Raw genomic sequence first — 16751 nt, 5'->3', positions numbered from 1 at the left:
ATGCCCGCTCCAACTGTCATTTCAGGAAAACCAGCTGGGTAGTCCCCGCAGGGGCTGTAGCCAGGCAGTCACTCATCGTTAGCACAGCCCCAGAAAGGCCCGAGCGGGGCCTCCTAAATAATTGACGCCTCCCAAGGGAGGCCCAACCTTCCCCCAGTCAAGCTTCTCCGTGCAGTGTCAGAATTCAAAAGCCATGGCTGTGTGGCCTGGGGCTCCCAGCCCGCAGCCCCGGGGACCAGCAGCCACCCTTACAGGTGATTTGTGCTGGTGACATGCTGTGGGTTCGGAGCCTGGCGCTCTGTCGTTAAGCTGAGTGGCTTACCTCCTGTGCCATCCAGCCCCGGGTAAGTAGGCTAAGGCCAGCCTGGGAAGATTATTTGCAGGGAATTAGAGCAGGGGGAGCAGGATTAGGGCAACCATCCAGCCGGTGGCTCCTCTGCAACTGTCATCTGCAAAGGATGGGTGCCACAGTTAGCTGAGGTGACACCGACAGGAGAGTCGGTCAGGAGCGGGGGGATCCACTGAGGAGGCGCCTCGTGAACTTAGGGTGGGTGTTGCTCTGCCCCCGCTCCCCCTGCCAAGACCTCTGACCAGCTGCACCAGCTTTGCAGAGATGGGCAGGTGGCAGCTGGGAAGGCAGGGGTCTGAGTGGGTCCTGGCCCTGTCACTCACTGTGGGACCTGGGCGAGTCACCTTTTCTGTTGGGGGCTTCTGTTTCCTCACCTGTCAGACCACCTAGGTTGATTGGTCCTGAGATGCCAGTCAAATCCAAAGGGAGGCGGTTGGGAAGGAAAGATAGATTTGGGATTCCTACTGGGTTTGAAGGCACCAACAGCAGAGAAAGAGACCGAGCTGTCACCTACAGGGAGATGGAATTTAATGCATGAATAAGTGACAAGTGCGTGAGAGAAAAAAATGGGAGAAATGGTAGGTGTGGATGGTATATAAGGCTGTTAAAGGGCAACAGAGTCTCCTCCCAAGGATGTGGAAATAATATAACTAAATGGACTTCTGAAGGTAAATTATATAACCCACATGAAATTGTCCAGGTACTCTAAATAATACGAGTAGTAGCATTCATGGAGCACTTAGTGACAGCATTGTTCTTTGTTTCACAACTGCCTTTAATCCTCACAATAATATCTCTCTATATAAAAGCCTAAGCAACCATCACAACTGAATGGGCGATCGAACAGGCTGCGTGCAGCTACCCGGCCAACAGGGGGAGCAGTAAGGGGCAACCAGGCTGGTGGGAGGGAGCAGTTGGGGGTGACCAGGTCAGCCGGGAGGGCGGGGGGGGGGGCAGTTGGGGGCAATCTGGCAGGCAGGTGAGCAGTTAGGAGCCAGTGGTCCCAGATTGTGAGAGGGATGTCTGACTGCTGGTTTAGGCCCAATCCAGGATCCAGGATCGGGCCTAAACCAACAGTCAGACATCCCCCGAGGAGTCCAAGACTGGACAGGGTGCAGGCTGGGCTGAGGGGAACTCCCCCCGTGAACAAATTTCATGCACCAGGCCTCCAGTAAAGTAGATAATGTTATAAACCCAAATCTATAGGTGGGGAAATTGAGGCACAGAAATGTCCAGGCTAACCTACAAGTCTTGCTTCAGGCCCATGGACTCACTCTCCCTAGGGTAGCCCGAATGGCTCTTCGGCCAGAGCCAGCCTTGGCCACCATGTCACTGAGGCAGGTACCGTTCCCCCTGTTCAAGGGGAAGAGTCCTTGGCACCAAGTGGGGCAGAAAAGGGGCTGAGCTTCAGACTCCCTGCCTCGTCCAGGCAAAACCCTGGGGTCCCCCACGTCCTGTACCAGCACTGCCAAGCACCAGGCTCACAACTCAGCTGCTTGCAGCTGGAGCCCAGCCACAGCGCCCCCTCCCCAGGCACTGGCAGAGTTGGGGCTGTGAGACAGGAGCACCCCACACACCCCCGCATGCTCCCGTGCCACACACAGGCCTGGCCTCCCTCCAGGTTCCCTCCCCACCTCCAGCAGGAGTTTTCTGCCGGATGGATTCATCAGGGGCTGGGGACTGGGCCCTGCAGAATGACAGCATTGGCAAAAAGCCCCCAAGGCCACACAGTGGCACAGGGCTCAGCACATGGGGGAAGAGCATCTGGTGGGCTCGGTCCTCAGGCTGGTTCCATGACTGAAAACTGACTTCAGGTAAGTCATGGGCTCTGCCTGGTTACCGGGAGCCCCAGTGCCTGCACAGAGCTGAAATGACAGACGCATTCTTTTTCTGTCGCAAACACGTGATTTCTAGCCTACAGAGGTCAGCCCTACCTTTGTCCATCAACTCTAAGACACACTGTTTTGTGGGTTGTTTTTAAAGAATAGTTTACTGATTTTTAAAGAGAGGGAAAAGGAGAGAGAGAGAGAAACATTGATGTCAGAGTGCAGCATTGATCAGCTGCCTCCTACAAACCCCCACAGGGGTGGAGCCCAAAACCCAGGCAGATGCCGTGACCGAGAATCCAACCAGCAACCTCCTGGTGCATGGAACAACACCCAACCAACTGAGCCACACTGGCCAGGGCCACGCTGTTATATATCACTAAGAAAGAGGCGTGGGGGGAGTGCGACTTGTTAATTCTTTTCCTACTTGTCAAATTTTGACATGCAAACAATTTTAAGACTCAGCCCACTTTCAGAGGTGGGAAGGTGTGCTTCTCAGCATTGCTGAAATGCAGCATGATCCCGCTTTTATAGATCAGGAAACCAGGAGCTTATGTGTGGGTTATGCTCTCAAGGTCCCATGGGAATGAGAGATGTAGTGCCCCAGACCGGTTCTGACAACAAAGCCCACACACACGTATTGTGTGCGCTGTGACCCAGTCTCCTGAGGGCGGTGTCAGGAGAGGGAGAGGGAGTGCCAGCCTCACTGACGGATTCGCACTCCCCCCGCCCCCACACACACACACACCCGCCAGTCCCTGTTCACGGTGGGCCAGACACTGCCTGGCGCCACTTTGGGATGCTCTGATTGCAGTGACTCGGAGAAAGATTGCAGGGGTGAGGAAGGGATGCTGGAAGGTCAGAGGCGAAGGCAGGACCAAGCCGTGGTGAGGGGAGAGAAGCAGGGTGGAGATCCTCAAATCTCAACCCTCCTGCTTGTCACCTGGGTGGCCCATGAATTTAAGTGTGTCAGCACAGGCTGCTGTGTGAGGTCCACCTCTGCACACTAGCCCAGCAAAAGAACCCCCTCCCCAACAAAGGGGGGGAGGGGCGCGAGGGAGATGAGAGTGGAGGGAAAGGAGGAGGAGGAGAAGGGAAGGAGGAGGGAGGGACCAAGGCTAGCCAAAGTGGCCTTTGCCCTTTCCCTCAAATCCATTTCAGGATCTTCCCTTTTTCTCTTGCACGCAGATCTCTGCCCTTTTTGGAAATAGCTTCATTCTGTTTTCCTTGATCTTAAAATCCTGCAGTCCTACCCCTGTCATCATTAGCACACCAGCCTCCCGGGCCCAGAAGTGCCCACACAGTCCAGGATCCTTTCCTGTGTGGGCGGGGGCGTGGGAGCCTGCTAATACCTTTTGTTCCCGGCGTATAAATAATCCTTGACCAATCACGTAGCTGCTGTTGGGTTCCTGATTGGCAGGTACATACAGTGCACAGTGTAAGCTCTCCTGGTGACTACTATAGACACACAAGCATAGGTCAAGAATCCCCTCGCCCTCAGGAGCTGCCTGATATCCAAGTCCTCACAAAATCTAGCGTACTGCAGGAAGCTTTCTTGCTGTCCTGAGCATTAAAAGAGTGTTTTGAGAAGATGCATCAGTCTGAAAAAAAAAAAAAAATCAGTCAGTGCTAATTTAGAAAGCTCATAAAGATCCCGATAACCGCCTGATGGAAACAGTAACAAGGGGCCAAAGGCGTTCGACACAGTGGTTGAGAACCATCCCACACTCATCAAAATGCTGGGCGCCTCCTCGGGCCTCGCCAAGCACAGACCTCCTGGATACCTCTCTCCACTCCTCTGGGGCTTTCAGATCCAGCTCAACCCAACCCAGGTCTTGGGGCTGAGGGCCTGGGGCCCCTGCACGCAGTCTCTGCGGTGGGCAGGACAGTGGCCCACTGAGATGTGCACCCCCGCACCCTCAGAACCTGCGAATATGGGGCCTCACATGGCAAAAGGGCCAGGGCAGGTGTGGCTCCGGTGCCTGCGGAAGGGGGTGGGAGGGGCACAGGCGTGCTCCGCAGAGAGCCTCCTGGGTAGAGCTGCTCTTGAAGACAAGAAATGAACTTTCAAAAGGAATTTGGTGTCCTATTTTGAAAAAGTTTTTAAAAAGAGGGAGGGGCCGAAACCTGTTTGGCTCAGTGGATAGAGCGTCGACTTGGGGACTGAAGGGTCCCGGGTTCGATTCCGGTCAAAGGCATGTACCTTAGTTGCGGGCATATCCCCAGTAGGGGGTGTGCAAGAGGCAGCTGATCGATGACTCTTTCTCATCGATGTTTCTAACTCTGTATCTCTCTCCCTTTCTCTCTGTACAAAATCAATAAAATATATTAAAAAGAGGGAGGGGATTCTGATTTGGCACTGAGTCAGACTCCTGCACAGAGTCAGCCTTCAGTCCCTGAGTCTGACTTGCACTAGACACAATTTGGGGGCGACTTGAGGGTGACAGACAATAGACTAGAGAAGGCATAGTGGTAGGCAGGACTCATTTCTATTCTTATTTCTAAATGTTCTGATCACAGGTTATTTCAAGAGCCATAGGTTGTTCCGGGGTGGATGGGAGCAATTTCAGAAGGTATGAATTGGTCTGAGGGTTATTTTCTAACCAAAGCATCTTTCAGTTGCTTCACGGTGTATTTTTTCAGAAAACAATTTCTCCAAATGGTGTTCTTTTTAGTTCCTCACAGTGAAAGAGCCCCTCTTTCTCATTTCTCTTTTCATTCTTTGGCATTCTCGTTCTTTCTAGAAGTGGAGATTTCTAAGGAGATCTGTAGATACAGATAAATGTATAGATATATTTTTGTTTCCCTCAAATGTTTGTGTCTTCTCTGGATTCTATTTCCTACTTCAGACTGAGCCTAGGGAGTTAGATGGTCCAGAGCATCAAAGATTTATCAACTTCATCACTCTTCATAGGACTTTCTCTCTTTCTAGGAGCTATCTCCTTTGTTTAGGTTATTACCCAGAAAAAAGGGGAATTAATGTTTTCTGAAGCCCAGCATGACTTTTCAAAAATCTGTAGGATGGTGAGTTTTTAATAACTTCAACTAACTACCTCTTAAGATTAGATGTTAGTTGGAAGCCTGTATGTGGACCAGCACTGAAAGTAGTAAAACCAACTAGAGGCCCAGTGCACAAAATCATGCACAGGTAGGGTCCCTAGGCCTAGTCTGCAATCAGGGCCATCTTCCACCCACTCACCAGTCCCCAGTCCTGCTCTGCCACCACCAGCCACCACCATTCACCCCAGCACCCTATTTGCCATCCGATAATCAATCAGTGCCTGTGGGACAGGAGGAGAGACCAAGAGGTCAGCTGTTCTCCCAATTGACAGTCCCCAATCCAGCCCCACTGCTGCCACCTATCCTGGTTCCCCTTGTCAGTCCCAGTCCCGCCCCACTGCCACCCTCCCTAGTTCCCTTTTCACCATCTGGTGATCAGAGCCTGCGGGCCAAGGGGAGGGATCAAGAGGTTGGCCGTTCCGCCCACTTGCTAGTCTCCAGTGCCACCCCACCTCCACCCACCCCAGTACCCCTTCTTCATCTGGTGATCGGAGCCTGAGGGCCAGCGGGGAGGGACCAAGAGGTGGTCAATGTATCTTATAGTTGAGTGGTTGTTCTGGTCATTATGCCATTATGGTCACTGGGCTTTTATTATATAGGATTTATTATGAACAAAATGTAGTTTCAGTGGGAAGATGCTTGTATGGAAGAGCCATCTGTACAAGGAAGAATATATATATATTTGATTTTTTACAGAGAGAAAGGGAGAGAGATAGAGAGCTATAAACATCGATGAGAGAAAAACATCAATCAGCTGCCTTGTGCACACCCCCCACCGGGGATGTGCCTGCAACCAAGGTACATGCCCTTGACAGGAATTGAATCCGGGACCCTTCAGTCTGCAGGCTGACGCTCTATCCACTGAGCCAAACCGGTTTCGGCTGTACAGGGAAGATTTCCCCCAGTTCAGGTTTGAGGAGACCTATAGTAATCCATCCAACAAAGGAATGTTGGCTGAAAGTGCTAAAATTATAGGCACAGTTTTCCCCTTTGCCAGGAGCAGTGGGCTGAATTCATGTTCTATTTGTTTTCTACCCACTCGGTTATAATAGTAGTGAGGAAGGGTGGGCCGGGTGTAGGATGGGAGCTTGGTGGACCCAGAAAAGAATTTATTTGCCAGGTTTTGCTTTCCTTACCTATTCCCCACAGTGTCTTGGATCTAAAAAAGAGAGTGTCATGCCCTAAGTACCGAAATACAGTATATTTGACTTGGATAATAGGATCATCATGTTGAAAAGGTCTTATAAGTTATTCAGACTAACCCCACCCAGGCCCATTTCACAGATAAATAAACTGAGCGCCAGAGAGGAGCAGAGACTTGGTCAAGCCTTCATAGAATGTATCCATCTCAAGCCTTCCCAATCCCCAGGCAGTGTTCATTCCACACGGAGACGCTCCTTCGTTTTCACGTGTTCTCAACCCATTTGGGGTGGCTAAGCTGGGGACAAAATTCAAAACACAGTGCCAAGCCGAGTGTCCTTGTTCTTGAACTCCTCACCTGAAGCCATGTCAAATGTCAGAACTCATCCGGACTCTACAGCTTTTAAAGGGCAATGAGTCCTATATTGGACTGAGGTGACATAGACTGGACTACACGTAATGTCTTCAAAGGCAGGGTCTATTCTGGGTAGGCAGCGGGAGGCCAAGGACAGCCAAGGGCAGCCTTCTCTGCTGCCTGCTCTTTCTCCCCTCCCTTCGGTCCTTACCCTCCCCCTGCCGCCTCTCTGTAGTTCTGCTATACACAGGCACTAGGATCACCGAGGAAAGGGGAGGTGGACATTTTCAGGTGACATCCATAACTGTCCTTTCAGACTAGGTCCTCACTGAGACAAAAAGAACTAGTAAAAGTCATGAACTGAAAACTGGGACATTGTTCATCTTTCATGCAGGCCTGGGTTAAAATTGTCCCTCAGCCATTTGCATAGATCAGTGGTCGGCAAGCTCATTAGTCAACAGAGCTAAATATCAATCATACAACGATTGAAATTTCTTTTGAAAGCCAAATTTTTTAAACTTAAACTTCTTCTAACGCCACTTCTTCAAAATAGACTCATCCAGGCCATGGTATTTTGTGGAAGAGCCACACTCAAGGGGCCAAAGAGCCGCAGGTGGCTCTCGACTGGCATAGTTGGTTATAAAAAATAAAAATAAAAATGGAATCATACTTTATAGATTCCTCTGCAACTTAGTTTTTTGTCGTTTTATTAAAACATAAGCATCATGGACACAGACAACAGCATGGTGTGACTATAGTACAAGGAGGAGGGTGGAGGGATGTGAAAGATAATATATGGGGGATAAACGATGATGGGAAAAAAATAATATACATATATATTACAAACTAGAGGCCTGGTGCACGAAATTCCTGCATGGGTAGGGTCCCTAGCCCTGGCTAGCAATCAGGGCCAATCTGTAGGGCAACCGGCAGGGCGATTGGAGGGCCCCTGCTGGCACCCACGTTGGCTGGCCTTGCGCTACCCACTTGCCGGTTCCAGCCCCCACTGCCGGTCACTTCCTCTATATCCATCTTCCTTCCTCTCTGTAAAAAATCAATAAAAGATGTTTTTTAAAATGCTGGTCTTGTTTCATAAAAGTCTTCACGCCCCATTCAAGCCATACAACTAATTCCCTCCTCTTTCCTTAAATACCTATATATTGTTGCAATAAGATACAAAGATCTACCATCATATTCACTCCTTTGATGTCTTTCATCCCAGTGTGAACTTTGGAATACTCAGAAAGTGGGATTTGTATCCGGGCTACAGCTCCTAATTACTGGCAATGGATAGAGAAATTCTTAGCCTCTGAGTCTTCACTTCATCTATAAAATGGGACAAAGTTGTTAGATCTGCAGTGAAGAGCAATAAAATAACACATGCAAGTATGAAATACGTAGTTCAGTGTTCAATACCAGTCCTCTTCGTTCAGCAACTAAATGGAAGCACTGCCCCTGCCCCTCCCTGGCATAGTACATAGTGTATAACATACTCTGTGGTTATGGTTTGTAATCTATTTCCATTGTCCTTCATTGATTTCCACAGATTGTGAGTGGAAGGTAGCCCTTTCTCTCCCAATTTCCATTTGGGAGAAAAAGATGCTTTGGTCTCACTTTCTAGGAAACTAAAATGACAGAATGAAGAACTCACCTAAGATTTAAGCATTGGGTGCTTCTTGGGATGGCTGCCAGAGGCCAATGTCTGTGGGAGAGTTTTGTAGTTGTCACACTCAATAGCCTCAATTTTTCCCACTGTGAAACATATCTATATCTATATCTATATCTATATCTATATCTATATCTATATCTATATCTATCTATCTATATCTATATCTATATCTATATCTATATCTATATCTATATCTATATCTATATCTATATATGGCTAATATGCTGTGTCCAACCATCTGACTGGTCGCTATAACAGGCAGTGACCACCAAGGGTCAGACACTCAATGCAGGAGCTGCTGTGATGTGCACTGGCCATTTACAGAGAAACGACACTGCTGACCTGGCGCCCACAAAGCAACACTCGGCTTCCCCCCGGGGGGACACAGGGTCCACCACCACCCCAGGGTGACACCCCACTAGATCATAGCCAATGCTGCCAAGACCCCATGGCACAAAATGTGGCCCACAGCCCAGCCCAGGCGAGCCCAAAAACAGTGGCTGTGGGCGCCAGGTAATGACATCACATAGCAACGCCCGGCTTCCTCTCCCTAATGACTAGCCTCCTTGGAGTTTCTGCAACCCAGGAACATGACTTGCTTTATAGCCAGGTGGAAACATTTTAGAATTTAACCAAATGTCTGTGAAGTGTTTTTCTGTGCCTCATCTCATTTGATCTTCACAGATGTCCTGGAGTAGGTAGATAGGAAACTTGCTGGAATCCTGTTTTTTTTTCATTAGCTGGAAAACAGATTTAGAAAGCTTAGAAATTTGGCCCAACTGAAAAGAAGTAAGAAATGGTGGGCCTTGAAAATGACTTCAGGTTTTTTCACTGCACAGAATATAGTTTAACATTGCTGCAGTTAAATATTTTACCCTTTGTTCTTCCTGTGTGATCTACAATAATAATCTGCTTTGTGTTGATATTTACTGCTGTGTTGCTGACAATTACCAGAAAGAGAAGTTGGGGTGCTTCACTGGGCTGGAAAAAGTTTAGCTAGTAAATCAGAAAGCAATTCTAATTAAGCAGGTTTATTCTATATATATATAAAAGGCTACGTTGACTCACACATGCACCAATATATAAAGCTCTCGCTGGTGCCAATCGCACGTGTGTTTCGATCTATCATTGTCGATCATGAATTTGGTTGACACTTCTATTATAGAGAAAGGGCAAATAGCGATGTTAAAATATTTCTTCTAACTAATTTCCTTTCAATGTGCATGAAGTTTTCAATGATTACCAGCAACAAGGTAATGGAGTGATCGTTCTAATAAACCTCTCATTATTCTGGCTCCACTGGGATGGTCAGGTTCAAATGTGGTCTCACAATTTTGAGAGAAACCTTGTGGGGAGGGGAGGGAAGATAGCAAAAGAAGGAAAGCCAAATCTAGATGGCACTAGAAGCAAATTCTTGGAACAGTTACGTTTGGGGGTTGGATTAGGTTATTGATGCTCTGGTTTAGTTGTTGAATGTTGATTTCATGCCTCTTCTCCAAAGAAAGGCTTTCTGCACATGGAATACATAAAACCAGGTCCCTTTTGGGAACCTGAAGAACCCTGGGACTTACCTGAGACTCAGCTTCTTGGCTGCTTTGGGAGCCCTCTTTTCCAAAAGCTCGCCCTATGGCTCCACCAACCTGTCCTTAGTCCTATTTGCTGTGGTTTCCAGTCATTCACCAAGCTGGCTCCTCTTTTCTGGACCTAATTCTGACACTAATGTCCTTAAACAGTGGTATTTTGGCTGTTTTGTTATGTGCTAGCATTAATATAACCATGATGTGTGGCTTTGTGAATAAATCCGTCTGCATTTCAGGTTACAGAAAAAAAATGAGAATCCATCCAACAATTGGAAAGAGCTAAATAACTAATGATACACCCATATGATGGGCTATTTGTAGCCATTAAGAGATGTTTATAAACATGGGGAAATTTTCTCTGAAGGCACAATGAAAAAGTATATCAATCAATTACATGAACATCTCATTGGGGAAAAAAAAATAGATGAAAATAGGCCAAAATGATAAAAGGACTCCATTTAGTGTAGGGCTTGGTCCTGTTTCTTTATGTTTGTAAATTTTCTATAATGTGTACTACTTATTAGAGGGAAGAGTAAAAAGAAAATAAGGAGGTATGGGGGGTGGGGAGAGCTTACCGAATGAAGGCTCTAAGGGGGTCACCAAAGAATGAGACAGGGCCATCACCGTCTCCATTATACCACTAAACAGTCAACTAGTAATTAGAGTCCATTAGTCACGTGGCCTCAAGTCCTTACCTTTATTGGCAACCATCTTTATGGCCCAGTAAAATGCTCTTATTTTAGACCTAGAGCTCTAGGATTTTCCTCCCCATTACATATTTGTGTCATTGCTTTAGAAGGACAGGTGAGATGTCATTTCTTGGACTTTGCCCATTGTCCAAACTTGTCGGGATCCCTGTGGGTTCCAGTTCTGTCGTCTTGTACAAGAGCTCCTTCTTCCAGTTGGCAGGTCATTTGCATATTTCCTCAGCCTGCCACCAACATCCTCAACCAGAAAACTTATAAAAGTGTCAAGTAGGGTGAGATGAGGACAGCGCCTGTTAAATCAGAGTAACACGTGTCCTCAGTGAGCCACCACTTTGGAGAGGTGAGAAACCCACTTCACTAAGTCTGAACACAACCCCCATCACTACCTCTTACCCATATTTTATGGGAAAGTGCTAGATGGTTTTTGGAATCATTCCTGGATGAGTATGGCCCAAGAGTCTCGTGCAGCCTGTGGATTTTCTCATTTTCAGCCAAGGGATGCCTGTTCTCTGTAATTCTGAGAATAGCATACAATCGGCAGTCAAGACAAGAAATGACTCAGGATCTCCAGATTCATGCTATCCCTTTGGCCAAACCACAAAATCTGCTGCATTTAGACTGTCCTAGAGAATGTCTAAAGATAAAAATACCTTAGGTCTACATTAGGTCATGGTGTGAATCCCTCCGTTAGAGAAGAAATTATGAACAACACATCAGAAGTCACTTCGAGAAGCTAAAAGGATAAATATTGAAGCTCCTGTTTGTGGGTCACGTGGCCTGGCCTCAGCACCGATCACTACTGACCAGCTGTGACATTGAAAAAGCCCCTCAGACCTCCCAAAGCCCGTTTCTGCACGTATGAAACTGGAGGGCCACACACTGCCCTCGTGGTGCCTGGGAAGACTGCCGGGCCTGCTGCCGGGATCCCCATAGCCAGCTGGGGTTAGTGTCCCAGAAATTCCCTCCTCCCTATGTCAGCCAGAGACAGTTTCTTTTGCTCAAAATGAAAGAACTCTGATAATACACTGAGTGGCCAGATTATTGTGATCTCTGAATGCATAATAATCTGGCCACTCAGTGTATATCCTATATAGTAAAAAGCTAATATGCAAATTGTCCTCTCAATCAGGAGTTCAACTAGCAGGCAGACTGGCCAACCTCCCTGCTGCCAGGCTGGCCAGACCCCACCCATGCACGAATTCATGCACCAGGCCTCATATATATACATATACATATACATATACATATACATATACATATACATATACATATACATATACATATACATATACGAGTGCCGAGATTATTATGAGTTCAGAGATCTTTTCTTTTTTTAATATATATTTTATTGATTTTGTACAGAGAGGAAGGGAGAGAGATAGAGAGTAGGAAAAATCGATGAGAGAGAGTCATCGATCAGCTGCCTCTTGCACACCCCCTACTGGGGATATGCCCACAACCAAGGTACATGCCCTTGACCGGAATCGAACCCGGGACCCTTTGGTCCCCAAGCCGACACTCTATCCACTGAGCCAAACTGGCCTCGGCCAGAGATCTTAATAATCTGGCCACTCAGTGTACACCGAAACCAGTGAACTCCGCAGTGCCTATCACGTGAGAGACCTGGAGGACGAACAACAGACGGAAGCTTCCGTAACCTCATCAGTAAGATGGGTGACAGCAGGGCCCGCTCTGCCCATGATCATTAAGGAGACAGAGCATGGAGCATGTCAAGTACTTGGCTCAGTAACTGATACACAGAAAATACTCAGTGTCAGTTATTATTGCTAGGGGCTCGGTTATTTTTTAGTAAAAAAAAAAAAAAAAAAAAAAAAAAGCACTTGAGCAATTTAATCCATTAGTTGATCTGAATCTCTAAAACACCAATAATGGCCACAAAGACCCCATGTTCCCACATGCAGGAATAAGTTCTAATAAGTATTCAGGTGCCCACATTTGTTACATAACCGGACTCCATCCTGAGCTAAGGAATCATTTGTCCAGGGGCAAATGATATTATTCCTCCCACCACAAATGGTTAGGATTGAAGAATAACTGTTTAATAAATGAACACCTCAGCACTCAATACAGTGAACTTGGTCTTGACACTCCTAAAACTTAAGGCGTAAGGGGGTGGCTGATCCAAATGAACTGACAGGCCGAGTTTTCTGCAAGGTCGGTTATGAAATAACACAGAACTTGAGATTTTTACCTGCGAGTGTGTTTAGTTTAGAGGCGATCACAACTGTGTGGTACCCTCCCAACACACCCACTACTCCCCTCAAGGCTGGTTCTCCTCCTCCCCTTCCTTTTATACCCTCCTCCATTAGCCCCCCTCCACTGCCATGGCCACTTTGTCTGCCTCCATAAAGGAGAAAGTACTGAAGAAAATATGGTAACAAAATAACCACGACAATTACCCAAAGACTACACAGTCCCAATCAAAGTAGAAACCTTTGGAATCTGTTGTTTTTTCTTCCCTACTGCTAGGCCATGAATCCTGGAAGGAAACATCTATCATGGCGCTGCCCTCTGAGCTAGCGTGGCGCTGCCCTCTGAGCTAGCAGTGCCTTCTTTAACTTGCTCTAGGGTTCAGTTGGAAAGTGCTGCCAAGGACTGAGGAATGGGAGGAAACTCAGTCCTTGCAGCCAACCCTATGGTCATGAGATTGGTTATTCACAGGGGTGAACAAGTGAGTATAGTGAAGATTACGGGAGCCTGTCTTTTACAATACAGGAAGTAAATCATGGAAAGGGGGAAGGCAGACTAAGGCTTATGGAGAAGAGGAACTGAAGGTCAGTGTGAATTGTGGCTTGTCATGTGCACAGCTGGGTGAGGAAACAAGCACAGATGTATGTATTTCCACGCTGCCCACGGAGAGGTCCGAGTAGCAACAACAGTGGCCATGAGCACAGCCTGCACCCAGATCTTGGTTCTAAATACTGTTCTCCACTCTAATGGACCAGGACTGGGAGGGAAAACACAGGTGGAGCCCGGAGCATCTTGTGGAAGTGTGCAACGAACCATGGGGATGTGCAGCCATTGTGGAAAACAGGACATTTCCTCAAAATGTTAAAAACAGAGTTAGCATAAAACTCAACAATTCCACTGGATATACATACGAAGGAATTGAAAGCAGGCTCTCAAAGAGGTATTTGCACACCCATGTTCCTCACAGCATGATTCACAACAGCCAAGTGGTAGGAGCAACCCAAATGTACATCAATAAATGAGTACATAAATAGGATAAAGAAATGTGGTAGATCCATACAACAGAGTACTGTGCAACCTTAAAAAAGAGAGATCCTGCCCCAGCCATGGCTCAGTGGTTGAGCATCAACCTATGAACCAGGAGGTCACAGTTCAATTCCCAGGCAGGGCATATGCCTGGGTTGTGGGCTTGATCCCCAGTGGGGGTGTGCAGGAGGCAGCCGATCAATGATTCTCATCATTGATGTCTCTCTCTCTCTCCCTCTCCCTTCCTGTCTGTTATCATTAAAATTTTTTCAAATAAAATAAAAATTGACCTTTCTCATATACTTATTAAATGATGAATGTGAAAAGAAATGAACAAGGACAACAGCAGCACTGCTGGGATCAAACAGCTTCCCACAGAGGTTAGTTTGAAGGACTTCACTAGTTTTGAACATATAGTTTAGTAGCACCTTTTAAAAAAGAATAGCAATCGTGTCAGAAAAAAATGGAAATACATACAATAAATTGGATATTGAACATGAAAATCAGCAAACCCTCAAAAAAAAAAAATGATGTAGGAAGTCCTTCTGAGTCATTTGTATATCCTCCACTGGAGGTTATTACTTAAAATTTAAATAGCATCTGTGGAGCCCATCAACAATTTCACAAAAGCAGCACATCCACTTGTGATTCTCTTTCTCTAAGGCGAAGAGAGAGGTAAACTCTCCAAACTTCTATTTTTCACCTTGAAATCACATTTTGACTTCAACAGCTAACACGAACTAGGTACTGAAATGAAAAGACCAAACAACAGAGCTGTGTGTGATGGTGGGAGGAAAGGAATCGGAGAGAAACAAAGATACCATGACGTCCAGCCAAGTCCGGGCTTTTAATTTATTTTAGTAATTTGTAGTTTTTTTCTCATAAACACAATTGAGGTGGTTAAGGGAAAAACCTTTCCGGGGTCCCTGCCCGGGTAGGCAGATCTGAATGCTCCTTCTCTAGTTCCGCTGCATTGTCACTTATGCACTCATTCTACCGCTACTGAACGATTGAACAAAACAGGGGGACCACCACCACCCAAACCAGGGGTCCTCAAACTTTTTAAAGTGGGGGCCAGATCACGGTCCCTCAGAGAGCTGGAGGGCTGGACTATATGAACTACTAATTCCTACTGTAATACCTTGGCTGCGCTCAATGCCCAAAAAACCTGGAGGGCAGGATCAGACTCCCCTGGGGGCTGCATGTGCCCCGCGGGCTGTAGTTTGAAGACCCCTGACCCAAACAAACCAACAAATAACCAACCCCTCAGTCACTGAGTTCCTGACCATCATGTACATCCTTTGACTTAAGTGGTAATCAACTCATCAAAGTTTATTTTTTTTAGATTCCACACTGCAACTAATTTTTGTTAATCTTTACCCAAGGATATTTTTGTCATTGAATTTTATTTTTTAGAGAGAGTGGGAGAGGGAGAGACAGAAAGAGAGCTACATCAATGTGAGAGAGACACATCGATTGGTTGCCTCCCACACTTGCCCAGACTGAGATTCGAGCCTGCAAAGGAGTACATGCCCTTGACTGGAGTCGAACCTGGGACCCTTTATTCTGTAGGCCATGCTCTAACCACTGAGCAAAACCAGCTAGGGCAATTCATCAATATTTAAAGCCAAGAACCTTGTGATAAAACCCTACAACCTTACAACCAAAGAAAACCAAAACACACACACACACAAAAAAAAAGCAATGTAGAGGGTGACTTTTACCTTTTCTCCCCCCACCATATAGAATGGATACCAATCTTTCAGCATGCTATCGTCCTAAGTAATGGTTTGCCAGGTGCCATTCTTAGACAAGATAATAGAAGATATTATTTTAAGCAAAGTGAACATAAACTAAGCAATTGAAAAAAAAGCAGTGTAGGGGGGGAAAAAAGCTGAAATTTATAGCTTAAGATCTCAGAATGTTATAACTGAGAGGGACTGTAGAAATCATTTAGTTCAACGCAGATTAGTATTGAATGACTGGATTCTGTAAGGATCCTAGATTTATTCATTTAGTATTGAATAAATGGACTATGAAAGGCTGGGTTCCAATTCCAACTCTGTCTCTAACTGGCTATTGGCTCTCAAGCGAATCCCTTCTCTTCCACTGGCCCCGTCATTTATTACCAAAATAAGTAAGTTGAACTACATGAATTCCACAGTCCTTCTTAGCCATAACATTCTAAGATTTCAAGCTGTAAATTTCAATCCCTTCCCTCTCCCCCCATGGCTCTTTTTTGCAGAAATTTATAAGCTAAAGTTCATATGGAAATGCAAGGCAACCAGAATAGCCAAAACAATCTTGAAAGACAACAACGTTGGAGGACTCACACTTGTCGATTTTATTTTATTTTATTTTTAAATGTATTTTATTGATTTTTTACAGAGAGGAAGGGAGAGAAGATAGAGAGTTAGAAACATCGATGAGAGAGAGTCATCGATCAGCTGCCTCTTGCACACCCCTTACTGGGGATATGCCCGTAACCAAGGTACATGCCCTTGACCGGAATCGAACCCGGCACCCTTCAGTCCCCAAGCCGACGCTCTATCCATTGAGCCAAACCATTTTCGGCACACTTGTTGATTTTAAAACTTAATAATCAAGACTACAAAACTACAGTAATCAAGATAATGTGGTACTGGTATATAGATACAAAATAGAATTTAGAGTCCGAGAACACACACATGTATTTATGGACAACTGCTTTTCAGCAAAGGTGGCAAGAAAATTTGATGAAGGAATAGTTTTTCAACAAATGATCCTGGGACAACTGGATATCCACATGCAAAAGAATAAAACTGGACCCCTACTTCATGCCCATATAA

This window comes from Pipistrellus hanaki (genome assembly GCF_964339955.1).
Source record: "Pipistrellus hanaki genome assembly, chromosome: 1".
NCBI classification, from domain to species: domain Eukaryota; kingdom Metazoa; phylum Chordata; class Mammalia; order Chiroptera; family Vespertilionidae; genus Pipistrellus; species Pipistrellus hanaki.
The sequence above is the reverse complement of the archived record's forward strand: the minus strand, read 5'-3'. Positions refer to the sequence as shown.